General features: G+C 36.9%; 1 protein-coding gene across 1 annotated transcript in view; it reads right to left on the bottom strand.

Annotated features, from left to right (window-relative positions):
• Positions 1 to 15,462, bottom strand: part of LOC136856630 (uncharacterized) — a 53,294-nt gene that overhangs the window by 37,298 nt on the left and 534 nt on the right. The gene's annotated exons all lie outside the window — the stretch shown is intronic.

The raw sequence follows: 15,462 nt of genomic DNA, 5'->3' as shown, positions 1-15,462 counted from the left end.
TAGCTACTATTACGTCGAGTTTCAGGGACGTTGCTAACTGTGGTTATCTTAGAAGCAATGTGATAATAAGCCACATATAGTTTTTTTTTTTTATTTCGATGTATACCTGTCATGAAGTTTTGCCAACTATGGAATGATATTGTTCAACATCGGTACTGATCGTAGTTTGAGGTCCTGCAATATTATATCAGTGTTGGCAAAAAATGAACTTAACTCTCGATATTTGAAGTTTTATCTACACACACACACACATATATATATACAGTAGTATATATATATATATATATATATATAGCCTATATATATATATATATATATATATATATATATATATATGTATATATATATACGTATATTTATATATATATTAATATTTATATACGTATATATATTTATATATATAGATATATATATTTGTTAACCAGCCCAGTGGTCTGGTTAAACTAAGATATACTTAACTTAACTTATTATATACATATATATTATATATATATATAAAATCTACGGGTCACTTTTTTTACCAGGTACGTATGTAATTGTAATGACCACAGTACCCTCTTAACTTCTCGATTTCTTCACAATTTATGGAAAAGCTAGTCACCTACAAAGGCTAAGATCCAAAGGAAGAACTAAATGGAACAATTCTGACGCCCGTGGCAAGATTCGAACCCTCAGAACGATGCAACTTAACTACCTAACCATGAAAAAGGGTATATGTATAAGCCTGAAAGAGACACACCCTCACTATCCTTGCGAAGTGTTTAATCGTTTATGACCTTATAAATAAATGTATGTATATATGTATATATATATATATATATATATATATATATATATATATATATATATATATAGAGAGAGAGAGAGAGAGAGAGAGAGAGAGAGAGAGAGAGAGAATGTACTGGTCAGTTTCTTACCAGATACGTATGTAATCGGAATAACCACGTTGCCCTCTTAACTTCTCGGTTTCTTCATACTTTCGGATGCGCAAGTCACTGCAAAGCCTAAGATCCATAATATATATATATATATATATATATATATATATATATATATATATATATATATATATATATATATATATATATATATATATCACATCACCGTGATTCATATACAAGCATTAAGCTACAAATGTCCTTTAATATCCAATTCGCTCTTCCTCGGAAATAATATACTTTCATATATGTTACCCGAAGCGGAATTTTTTAGTTGATAATAAGTTCGTCGCCTCTTGGGCTCGAACCACGGAAGACAAGAACTCTGGACTACAGTGACGCCTTAAACCACACAGCCATCATTGTCTGAGAATATATGCATATATCCATTGTCTCTCAGATATTGATATAATTAGGCAGGATATAATTTTATCTCTTAGTGCTGCCATCCCATTATGAGATAATTAAATCGGATTATGTCACATAATGGTGTAGTTTGAAAGACTGTTGAGGTCTTTTACAGTTTACCGAATTTATTCTGAATTCCATATTTAGCAGCTTGATACTCTTGCGTAACTTTGAGCAGAGAGTTCGAGAGATGGTGGGATGGATTTTAGAACTACCCTACAGGAAAAACTTCCATTTCCTGAAAGACCATTTGTAGAAATGAGGAAAACGCAAAGACCACTACACGACGTTTTGCGAGCATTTTCCTCACAAATTGGTAAGTTTTCCCACTAAAACAATTACATTGTAATTTTCATAGGAATGCATAAGTATACTTTTAATGACACTGAGCACTGTCAGAAATGTTTAATCGGTGAAGTGGCCTTCTGGTGAAGGTGACCGCTTAAGTATCGCTCAAGAGACCTACTGATTTTGATATTAGTCAGTTTTTACTTTTCTGTAAAAGAAAACTATTGTGCCGGCGTTGTCTGTCCGTCCGCACCATTTCTGTCCGCCCTCAGATCTTAAAAACTACCGAGGCTAGAGGGATGCAAATTGGTATGTTGATCATCCACCCTCCAATCATCAAACATACCAAACTGCAACCCTCTAGCCTCAGTAGTTTTTATATTATTTAAGGTTAAAGTTATCCATAATCCTACTTCTGGCACCGATATAGGTACCAACAACACAGGCCTCCACCGGACCGTGGCTGAGTTTCATGGGCCGCGGCTGAAAGTTTCATACAGTTATATACCCTGTACAGAAAACTCGATTGCGCCGAAGAAACTTCGGCGCATTTTTTACTCGTTTGTGCTTGCAAAGGAGAACTATACTGTGCATGAAGTGACGTTAGGTTAGAGAATTCTGTCATATATACAGTAGTTGATCATGTACTCCTAAAATACCTCACCACTCATTGTTCATAGCCACGACCTAAAGTAGAATAACTGAATGAATTACTCCAAATCAGTGTGTCTTTTCATTCTCTTAACTTCTTGTGCCTTTTCTTATATCTTCAGTTTATCCTTCATGTTTCACTTTCATAACTGGTGTTCCCGTAGGGGGTCAGTGCACCTCACGCGGTACTTGGGATCTTTGCAGCGTCCCTTCGGGCCCTAGCTGCAACCCCTTTTATTCCTCTTACTGTATCACTGTTCATATTATCTTTTTTCCTTGTTACTTTCCACCCCCTCCTAACAATTGTTTCATAGTGCAACTGCGAGGTTTTCCTCCTGTTACACCTTTCAAACCTTTTTACTCTCGATTTCATTTTCAGCGCTGAACGACCTTATAGGCCCCAGTGCTTGGTCTGTGGCCTAAATCTTATATTCTAACTCTAATAACCAGTGTCAGATTTACACTGAATGCAAGAATTGCGCCTGTGACCTCTGCTTCCCTGTTTTTATAATTTTTATTCAGCAGCTGTTCTGAAAATATAACCAGTCTAAGGTGTCACAAGATTATGGTTTTGGGTACCAAAGCAGTATCCTCCATTCTAACCCTATCCCATAGAAAAGCAAGGAAAAGGGCTGATACTGGCATTGTGTTTTAGTAACTAACGGAAGAAGAAGCGAGTACAGAAATTAAAAGTTGTTTGAGGTCTTAAGGGGGAAAAGATACTTTGTATAAGTAGTTTGAAGATTAGCAACTTGGTGATGAAATGGAACATGCGTTGGGTGCTGAATAATTTCTATAAGTTAAAAAGAATGAGAAGCTCGTTGAAGTCTCCCATAAAGATATTCTTGGTCTGTGGACTAGATGATAGCAAAAACTCGTGGGAAAAAGTAGGTTGTTGTAGAATGAAACATAGACAGTATAGATTGATAAACAACTGCAAACGTTGAGAATCAAAGCAGATATTGGAAGAAAGTCAATAGAAATATGTGAACAACAGCAAATGTAGTGATTGAAAGCCGATCCTTGAAGAAAGTCAGTAGAATTTTCTGAACAACTTCAGACGAAGAGAATTAAAACAGAAATTATGGAAAGAAATCAATCAAATTTGGTGAACCTTAGCAAACAAAAAAATTTAAAGAAGGCGTTGGAAGAATAAATTTAACAAAGACAACACAATAAAGGAGAGAGCAAACATCCATAAATCCACCTATTGTTGCCTGATGATTGAATAAACACATTAATACCTTTGAAACAAAACAGAGCGATACCTATAGTGAGAGATCTGTGGTCAACTTAATTTGCATCAGATTCAAAACAAGCGGCTATAGCCATTTTTAGAGCCCAGGCTTTCTCCTTGAATCAACCTTCTATTTACAGTTTTCCCTCCGTCGCGTAGTACCTAGGCATACCTTCAAACACCCCTCCTCTAAAGATGCCACATAATATTAATACCCCATCTGTTCTGCAAAAACAATCTCTTCCCGTAGGGAGGTAGTGTTATCAGTGCACCTCACGCGGTGCATTACTTAAGGTTCATTGCAGCGTTCCTTCGATCCCTAGCCGCAACCCTTTTCATTCCTTTTACTGTACCTCCGTTCATATTCTCTATTTTCCATCTTGCTATCCAACCTCTCTTAACATTTGTTTCATAGTACAACTGCGAGGATTTCCTCCTGTTACACCTTTCAATACTCTTTACTCTCAATTTCCGTTTCAGCGCTGAATAACCTCATAGGTCCCAGCGCTTGGCCTTTGGCTTAAAATCTATATTCCATTCCATTCCATTCCAATAACATAATCTAACATAATGCTCATTATTTCCTATTTTTACTGAAACATACGACCCTTCCTTATCTAATACCATTTAGTACCTCTAGCTGCCAAACCCTTCCAGAACTTATTGCGATAGTGTTCTCTGGTGAAATTTAGTACCACTCCCACTGTCCATATGTCACGCAATTTTCCACTTCAGCTAGTGAGTGGTCACCCTCTCCCCCTTTCCATAACCAGATAAATGTTTCATATCCTTCTCATTATTCATCTTACTTGATGGAACTGGTGAGTAATATTTTGTGTCTCTGGTCGCTCTCAGTTTTAACCGCAAATTCAAAGTATCAATACCTTTGTACTTAAACGTCCTCGCAACCTTCATTATTTTCCTCCTTACCACCTCTCTCTCTCTCTCTCTCTCTCTCTCTCTCTCTCTCTCTCTCTCTCTCTCTCTGCAATCACTCGTTGCATTTCTGTCTAACAAGTTTTGTCCTCATGTTTTGTTTTATAACGAATTTGCTGTAGTATATTAACTGCTATATTTTCTTCTCATAACGGCAACATCATTTATTCGTAGGCTACAGTGCATTTTTTTTTTTTTGTTTTGAGGGGGAGTGGTGTTGGTATTGTGCCGAAATCGGTTAAGATTATTTGCAGTAATTCCTGTTCCCTTGGCCTTTTGATGATTTTTACACCAAACTAAATAATAACATATGTAAACATTGTGTGGTTATGATATTCACAAAAGCATTAACGTAGTTGCTCTTTTGCCTCAAATAAAGAGGCTTCGATACCAAATTCAATCGACCCTCCTGGAATAGGCAGCTTTTACCATGAATTAGTTTGCCATAAGCCATTGGCATTATTCTTAGACCATGACTCTGGACAACATTATCCAGGTCGTACCGCTTCATACCGCCGCGGGAGAAGCCAAGATGAGTCACCTTGCATTGTTCAAAATATGATATTTCAGGACTCATCACCGAAGGCTCGGACATTAGAGAGACTTATTAAGAAACACATCCATGAGACTGTGTAAGTGTTTTTCGTATGGAGAGCGTAGGAATGTTCAAATTAACCTGTGACCAACGAAAATGCTTTACACAACATGACAAACGTCACGATTCTGTCACATTTTTTTTTTTCCGACAGAAGTTGCGCAAAGGGCCTTTCCGATTAGTCGCGGCCGCGTAGCTTTTAAGCAAAGAAGAAGAAGAAGAAGAAGGAAGGAGTTGGGAGTCGGTGTGAAGAAGTACATACATGACTCAGCAATAACTCATTGGGCATGTGACCTTGCATGCCATTGCGCCATTGATGGCAGTGCAGTGTCAGTGAGGCGTTATCGTAATGAAATCGAAATGAACTTGACTACTGGAGATTTGTTTTCCAACTTGAGAGAGAGGGAGAGAGAGAAAAGATCGTCACCCTTACCAGGTGGCTGAAACTGTTGTATATTTTCGCATCGTACTTGGATGATGCTCAGCTGTGTGATTGACTGGATCTGCCTCATCATCTTCTTTTGAGAGAGAGAGAGAGAAAGGATCGTCATCCTTACCAGGTGGCTGAGACTGTTGTATATTTTCGTACTTGGATGACACTTGACTGTGTGACTGAACGGATTACTATCGTTAAAAAATTATGCTTCTTTGAGAGAGAGAGAGAGAGAGAGAAAGAGAGAGAGAGAGAGCTCGTCACCCTCACCAGGTGACTGAAACTGTTGTATATTTTCTTATTTGGATGATACTTAACTGAGCGGCTAAACAGATTATTATCATCTAAAAAAACTCTGCTTCTTTTGAGAGAGAGAGAGAGAGAGAGAGAGAGAGAGAGAGAGAGAGAGAGAGAGAGGCGGTAAACTGACGCATGGTGGAATGTGGGTCGAAATAGAATGATACGGGCTGCTTGTATGTGAGTCCTATCGCTCACACGTACAATCTTGAAAGTCGGTGCTTGCACGTACGCGCTTGCAGCAGTCACGTCTTCGAAAGGATGCTTGCTTCAGTCATGAAAGCACGCAAGCAAGCGCTTGAACCCAGATTCTCACGCGGGTATGAAAGCATAACCATTACGCGGAGTGTTTTCAAATCTGCTAGATTTAGCTCCCATTAACGAGTCGGCCTTTGAAACCCAGAAAGATATCCTGACAGCTCCATTGCACAATGCGGGTAAATTTCTCCTTTAGGATTTGCAGGAATACAAATCCTTCATCAAAGATGCACAAAGGAACAAATCTTATCTCTCAAGTACCCGGTATATATGGTTTGTGCTGCTGGTCATTTACAAGGTCTTTTAAGACCGCGGTAATTTATATGCTGGTATACGCTTTATATGCTGGTGTACGCATGACTCAAGTAACAACGTGGGGTGATTGGGTCACCTTAGGATGGTCGTGCTTGAAGGAAGGTTTGTAATTGAATACATGTATATCTATAATTTTATGTATTGTATGTTACTATATTAGTGCAGTATATATACTGTATATATATATAATATATATTTATATATATATATATATATATATATATATATATGTTTATTAGCTTGTTTACTGTATATATGAATCCTATGTATTCTCTCTCTCTCTCTCTCTCTCTCTCTCTCTCTCTCTCTCTCTCTCTCTCTCGGCACAAACAAACAGAAGTACGGAACAAATCAGACGAACATTAAGCAAAATTAAGTATAAGTAAAGACTTGTATATTTGCAGTTATGTACATATATTAGCTTGTTTAGTCTATATATGAATTTTGTGTATATATATTCTCTCTCTCTCTCTCTCTCTCTCTCTCTCTCTCTCTCTCTCTCTCTCTCTCTCTCTCTGCACAGCACCTCACACACAGAGGTACGGGACATATAAGACTAACATTCAAACAAAATTAAAAACTTGTGTACATATATATATACATATATACATAGTATATATGCTACTATATCAGTATATATCTTTATTACCTTGTATATATCCTATGTATGTATCTTCTTCTCTCTCTCTCTCTCTCTCTCTCTTTTGCCACACACACACACACACACACACACACAAGTACGGAACAAATTAGACGAACATCAAGTATAAAATTTCAGACATTTTTAGCATAATACGAAACGTCAGGGGAGTAGTTATACGATAATGGATAATGACTCTTCCAAACGTTTACTTGAGATAAGGGACCTTTTTAAAGGCAGTCGTGAGCCCCCAGTAGACTGTCGCAATTCCTGCTCAGTTCTAATAAAAATAAGCAACAACATTCTTGAAACAAACTTGAGTGCATTAAAAGAAGAGACTCTCTCTCTCTCTCTCTCTCTCTCTCTCTCTCTCTCTCTCTCTCTATATATCTATATATATATATATATATATATATATATATATATATATATATATATATATATATATATATATATATTTAAACGTTGAAACCATATATTTCGGGCACTGGTTTCAACGTTTAAATAGTGTTTTATGGGCCTATTTTCATATTACACTGTATATTACAGGAAAACATATTCATATATATATATATATATATATATATATATATATATATATACATTTGTGTACTTTACACACACACAAACATTATATATTTATATATATCCTCTGGCACTGGAATAACAACGTGATACAAAATATAAACAGGGTGTATATGACCGCGATGAAATTGAGACAAGGAAACGCAAGGTCTTTTTCCTTCACTCTTAAAACATTTTCGAGTGACCAACATACAATGGAAAAAACAATCCCGCGAAGACTCAGCTTCTACAAACAACAACAGAGGTCAAAGGAGTATATGACCATTTCAGTGTGTACAAAGGTCCGTACAATTGAGGTAACTCTTCAGATTAAGAACAACTTAAACCGCTATGTGGACCTCGAGGACAACTGTCTTGGGTTAGCCCATGGTACTGGATTAACCAAGGAGCTGCAAAAGACATTAAAAAAGGATTAGTGAGTTTCTTCAGTGTCTCCTATAAATATCCCCCTGTACCGCTCTCCAGTCCCAAACAGGAAAGCCATCATGCAGGAGGCATTTCAATATCAGTGGGACAACTTAGACGTGTACGTGTTCCCCCCGTTCAGCCAGATCAGAAGTGTGATCCACAGATGCTTCATTTCCCAGGGTTTACGGATGACATCAGTAGGCCCAAAATGGTCTCAAGCAGAGTGGTATGCAGACCTACATTGTACAGAATGGGGCCAAGCGTTTGCAGACCTAGATTTAAATTAATGTTATTTTCATTTGACAGCTGTATTATTGCAAATTCTAAGAGATTTCTAGTAATATTACCATCACATAGCTTGTTATATCCCCGTAGGGGGATAGTGCCGTCAGTGAACCCCACGCGCGGTGCACTGTAGGCATTAAGGTTCTTTGCTGCGTCCCTTCGGCTGCTAGTTGCAGCCCCCTTCATTCCTTTTACTCTGCCTCCATTCATTTTCTTTCTTCCATCTTCCATTCTACCCTCTCTAACAACTGTTTCATAGTGCAACTGCTAGGTTTTCCTCCTGTTACACTTAAGTAACCTTTTATTCTCAATTTTCCTTTTACGCCTGAATGACCTCATAGGTCCTAGCGCTTGACCTTCGGCATAAATTGTATATTCTATTCTGCTCTATTCTATTCTACGAGTATATCTTGTTATTATACACATCGGAACTGATCAGTTCCATGTGACTTTTCACATAGGCGCCCAAACTGGCCAGAACAGTAGAAATCTCTTAGAATCTGCAGTGACTTATGTCTTGGTTTTTTAGAGCCATTTCTTGCAAGTATAAAGGATGACTGGTTTTATATACATACATTACATACATACATGTGTACATATATATATATATATATATATATATATATATATATATATATATATATATATATATATATATATATATATATATATATATATATATATAGTATGTGTGTGTATACACCATTAGAGACATGCCCCAGAGACAACAGGTAAAACACATTGCCATATTTATGCTGTAATTAATAAATAAAAGATTAAATAATTTTGCAATTAAAGTTTTACAGCATCAGCCGCTTTACACGACTTAACTCACATACACACATATATATACATATATATAATGTATATATATACAGTAATATATATAATGTATGTGTATGTGTTTCTCTAGTATTTAAAATCACTATTACCCTAATTTCAGCTCAAAAAGGCTTGGGTTCGAATCTTTGTCTGAGTGGGAACACCCCCTCAGGTGTAACTTATTCTAAGGTTAAATTCATTTAGACATTAATGGGTCATTTGTTATTTAATATTTGTCAGTATAAAAAGTCACGTATGAAATAAAAGGCAAACTATCGTGTATGTATGTATATATATATATATATATATATATATATATATATATATATAAAGAGAGAGAGAGAGAGAGAGAGAGAGAGAGAGAGAGAGACTACATGCCTCTCAAGCTGGGGGTCCACGTGATGGCTGGTCTGAAATGGCTCAGTACATTGACTGGAGATGTCTCGTGTGACTTATAAATATTTATCTGTGAATATACATATATATATATATATATATATATATATATATATATATATATATATATATATATATATATATCTGTGTGTGTGTTTTCAATTAGTTATCCAAATTCTTGCCATGGATTCTCTACGATGGGCGTTATACATCAGCTTGTATTTTATCTGTCGTTTGATTTCAAATAGCTCGCCATGACATCTGCCAAATACTATTCTTTTTTTTTCTCTCTCTCTCTCTCTCCCCATAAAGCCACTTTCTTTCATCAAGAGTTCGAATCTCCTCCAGACTTGGCCAGGGTAACGAACGAGAGAGAGAGAGAGAGAGAGAGAGAGAGAGAGAGAGAGAGAGATCTACCATAAAACCACTTTCTTTCATCAAGAGTTCGAATCTCCGCCAGACTTGGCCAGGGTAACGAACGACAGAGAGAGAGAGAGAGAGAGAGAGTTGGAACACTGTGACATTATGTACCGAATAAGACCCCCTTTGAAATCGGCGTCCCCGTAATGATATAGCTGTAGCCAGAGGCCTGTTCACGTGAAGAGGGGAGGCAGCTGAGCTGGTTTAGAACTGCAATTAACGTCGTCAGAGTATAAGAGTAATGTGGAAGAGTGGTTTGGAAGACTCACTGTTCAGAGGAAAGGGCTGAGAATGTAGTCGCGTTTTACGCAGGGGGTACTAATGTAGTTGTTTTAACAGGTCTTTTCTTCTACCTTTATTCCTCACACCGTTGTACTGTGGAACAGTCTTCCTGAGGAAGTCGTGCAATTGATACGTCAAAAGTTCAAACGAAGATGCGGTGCATTACTACCCTAATACTATTCTCCTTTCGTTTTAATACATTTTTATCCATTTATTAGTTTATTAATTTATTTTTCCTTTTTTTTAATAAGTGAGAATTTTTCTTTTTGCATTTCCCTTTACCTCTTACTTCATCCTAATGAACACCATATTCTTTGGAAGCTTGAATTTCAAGTCAGTGGCCCCTGTGGGCTTGTTCCATATAAATAGGATTCATTTTGTGAAAAATAATAATAAATAAGTTCTTTGTAGATTGGCGGGAATGTAATCCTTTTGCGAGTACTGGTGCTCTTTGATTCAAAAGGCTTAGTTTTTCCAAGTATTTGTAAGGTTATTACGAGTGTTTTATAAGTCTTTATAATTCCAAGCATTTGTTTAGCATTTAAAATGACAGTCTTCATGAAGCACGAGGCCAATTTTGGATAAGAAATGATAATATGAAAGTTTTGTAAAATGTCTCCAATTCGGTTGGTGAAATATTGAAACAAACAAATACAAGCATATCTCTCTCTCTCTCTCTCTCTCTCTCTCTCTCTCTCTCTCTCTCTCTCTCTCTCTATATATATATATATATATATATATATATATATATATATATATATATATATATATATATATATATATACATACATATATGCATATATGTGTGTGTGTGTGTGTGCGCGCGCGTGTTAGTGTTCCATAAGTATTACTGCTCATGGTACGGCCGTAACTCGCTATTCTTCCTCTCACTTTCACCCTTCTGTACCAGTGTCACAGTTCTCCGTCTCTTTAAGTCCCGAGATTTGTTTCTTGGACAACTTCTTCTCAGCCATTTACTCTACATTGTTATAGGCATGTATGAGTGTGTGTGTGTGTGTGCTCCTTGAAATCTTCCACTATAACCTCCCATCAAGAAATGAAAATCCCAAACTGATTGTTTTCATTCACAGAGAGTCGTACCATTTAATCTAATCATGAACTAATCAGAATTGGAAACCAGTATCTTATCACCGTATTACCTCATGACATCAGCAAACAAAGAAACAAGATGCACAAGCAAGCAAACGTCGCAGTCATAATTCGTCTCTGGTCTCGCCCGCGGATGAGGAAGAGGCAAGGAGAGGCCAGTAAATGCGCTAAAGTGGAGCCCGTTCTATTTCTCCCCTGCTCTTGATTACAAGGCTATATTCAGATGCGCCTCTAGTGGGCTCCATATGAGTGATGTGATTTCATATACGCAAATTCATGCAATACTTTGTAGCTCTATATATATATATATATATATATATATATATATATATATATATATATATATATATATATATGTATATATATATATATATATATATAAATATAAAAAAAACACTGTATCATGCTTCTGAGTTATCAATAGAAAGATCCACAGTGATACTCTTGTTTAGTGATCAAGTCCACAGAAGGATGGACGAGAGCTTTAAGCTCTGTAAATACTTCTACAATTACATTTCGTTCTTGATAAACAACAGTATCACTGTGGATCATTCTATTGATATATATATATATATATATATATATATATATATATATATATATATATATATATAGAGAGAGAGAGAGAGAGAGAGAGAGAGAGAGAGAGAGAGAGAGAGAGAGATACGAAGAGAGAGTGGGTGCTGAGGCTGAGTGGTACGGCGCTTGACTGGCGATTGAGGGGACCGAGTTCAATCCGGGACCATCGCTCACAAGTCAACCCAGCTGTAAATAGGCACCAGGATCTCCTCTGCTGGTGTCAAGAATAAGAGCACGTGGCTAGCAACCTCATCCCTAGAGACTTGCTGAGAAACCAGAATGGTGTCGCCTTTTGGCGCCACCCCGTTCCAATAGGGGGAAAGTTTTATGGTGAAAGATTATACATACAGTACATACATACATTATTATATATATATATATATATATATATATATATATATATATATATATATATATAATGGTCCTTTTCAAGTTCGTGTTTCTAGTATTTTATTGGGACAGAAAAGAACGCAGACTATTCATTATATTATGTTCTCCTTTCATTTTTATTATTTATGAAGTGAAGTGATATCTTCGACTATTTTTTAATTGAAATATCATACTGCAAAAGTGTTTATTGCAAATGAATGATACTGTAGTTTCGGAGGACTGAGTGTACATATGAAAGAAAGTATGTGCAAAGTAAGAAAGTAACCATAAATTTGTGTGAGAGAAATGTTAAATCTTACAGCAGCGGGGTAATAGAAATACCCTGAGACTGAAAATTTCCTATTTGCTTTGTTTGCATAACTGTAATTTCCACTACCTGCGCTTAAAAAAGTTAACAGAGCAAAATTATGTGAGAATAATATTGTCCTGGTTCCTTCTCCTGAAAAAATTTTCGCGAAATACATTTTGTGAACTGCAGGTGTGCTAACAGTAGCAGATATTGTTTTCCAACTCTTTCTTATCGGTAACTTAAACACAGAAATATAATGTTCTTTGCCTCTAAATAAAGTTAATGGTTTTCCAAGAGGCGCGCGAATACAGTCATGGTCATTATTAAATAAGTAAAAAATGCCCTTAAGTTTCTTCGGCGCAATCGAATTTTCTGTACAGCCGCTATAGCGTATAATCAAGGCCACCGAAAATAAACCTACCTTTCGATGGTCTTGGTATAATGCTGTATGAGCCGTGGCCCATGAAACTTTAATCACGGCCCGGTGGTGGCCTATCCTATATCGTTGCCAGAAGCACGATTATGGCTAACTTTAACCTTAAATAAATAAAAAAAAAAAACTACTGAGGCTAGAGGGCTGCAATTTACTATGTTTGATGATTGGAAGGTGGATGATCAACATACCAATTTGCAGCCTCCTAGCCTCAGTTTTTAAGATCTGAGGACAGAAAAAAGTGTGGACCGAATAGAGTGCGGACGGACAGACAAAGCCGGCACAATAGTTTTCTTTTACAGAAAACTAAAAGGTACGAAGACACGCGTTACAGCCAGAATGATATGCAAGCGGATCTGAGTAACAGTCGCTCTTTCAGTCTTCATATTTCCGTTCGGTTGAGCAAGTTACATTTTAACATTCATAAATATCTGCCGAAGACTTTGACTTACTTTATACTTGTCCCCAAAGGGGGTAGTGCCGTCAGTGCACCTCATGTAGGCATTACTAAAGATTCTTTGCAGCATGCCTTCGGCCCTTAGCTGCAACCCCTTTCGTTCCTTTTACTGTTCCTCCTTTCATATTCTCTTTCTTCCATCTTGCTTTCCACCCTCTCCTAATAATTGATTCATAGTGCAACTGCGAGATTTTCCTCCTGCTACAACTTTCAAACCTTTTACTGTCAATTTCCGTTTCAGCACTGAATGACCTCATAGGTCCCAGTGCTTGGCCTTTGGCCTAAATTCTGTATTCAGTTCAGTAACTTTATACTTGTGGTTTGAAGAGAAAGAATAATATTCGTAAAGAGGCCTTTGCAAGATTTTAAAAATATTATGACGTCATCACAAGTTTAAGGCTGGTTATTAGCCTAGGGAAAAGTCCTGACACACCTGGTGACTGGGTTGACTGTGGCATTCCTATTTAGATATCTTTCAAATTTATTCCTTCCTTGCTCCTAATAGCTTGTTTTTACGTTAAAGCTATTTACAGGAAGTTTCACGTACTCGGTAAAAACTTTTGTTTTATTTTTATGTAATTTCAAACAAGGGACTAATTTTTATATAAAAAGTAATATAACAATATTAATATTTATGCTTCGACGTAAAAGACTGAAAGCCTTTAATATTTTTTTCTTGAGATAGTGCATGTTACTCCTTAGTTTTCTGTAAAAGAAAACTATTGAGATGGCTATTTGTCTGTCCGTCCGCACTTTCTCTGTCCGCCCTCAGATTTTAGAAACTACAGAGGGTAGAAGGCTTCAAGTTGGTATGTTGATCATCCACCCTCCAATCATCAAACCTACCAAATTGTAGCCATCTGGCGTCAATAGTTTTTATTTTATTTAAGGTTAAAGTTAGCCATTATCGTGCCTCTGGCACCGCTATAGGTACCAACAACACAGGCCACCACCGGACAGTGGCTGAGGCCACCACCGGACAGTGGCTGAGGCCACCACCGGACCGTGGCTGAGTTTCATGGGCCGCGGCTAAGAGTTTCATGGGCCGTGGCAGAAAGTTTCATACAGCATTATATGCTGTACAGAAAACTCGATTGTGCTGAAAGAAACTTCGGCGCATTACTTACTTATTACATAGAGTGTAACCACATTCTGTTGAGGGGTCACGATGTCCCGCCGCCCTTTACCTCAATTCTTTTGACTTATCTTTCAGTTCCGTTTATTTTTGTCGGGTTTTCTTTCTTTTTCATTCTTTTATTGTGTTCATTGCGATTCCTTTATAGCATATGAATATTCTAATCTTTTTTTCGGAACAAAGGCAATAAATAGACTGCTTGACAAGTTAATGTGCTGAATTCTTCCACGTGGAAGTAAACCCAGAGTGTAAAATAAAAAAGATATTTTTTGTTATTCCAGATGATAGGTATCTCTTCTTTTTTTAACTTAATGGTACAAGAAAACAATGAAAACACAATGAAGAAGCAACGTCAGGTGTGAGATGTTGCCTCGCTGTTCCTCTAAATCTGTCTCGTCTTCACCAGATAAGAGTCAGGAACAGATGCTGGAAAAGAGTTTTTCACTTTCAGTGTTGAAAAGTACTTAACATTTGTTGCTCGACTGTGCGTTATTCTTAACGCAGAATATGGATTAGTAGTTTAAAATACTTTTATGTCCATATTCGTATCTTGAAGCTTTAATAACGAATCGTTATTCACCCATAAATAAATAAAGTCGATCTCTGTTACGAAAAGTGGCAAAAACCCAAGTGTGTAGCACGACTGTAGTTGTATTTCTTCGCCCCACCCCTACCACCACGAAAATAAGTAAATAATTGTATCGACCTAGTAATTTGTCTCGTAGTATAACGCTGCTGTAATTCTGATTTCGCGATAAAAATTAAGTTATATCAGTTTGAAAGTTGGCTCTGGATGTAGTCAGAGTTTCCGCTGTTCTGTCATAATGGGGATATTCCTATCCAAAGTCGTCAATTATTTGGAAGAATTCAACAAC

Source organism: Macrobrachium rosenbergii, chromosome 3, assembly GCF_040412425.1.
Source record: "Macrobrachium rosenbergii isolate ZJJX-2024 chromosome 3, ASM4041242v1, whole genome shotgun sequence".
NCBI classification, from domain to species: domain Eukaryota; kingdom Metazoa; phylum Arthropoda; class Malacostraca; order Decapoda; family Palaemonidae; genus Macrobrachium; species Macrobrachium rosenbergii.
Note: the sequence above shows the minus strand (reverse complement) of the source record. Positions and strands in the feature narration are given on the sequence as shown.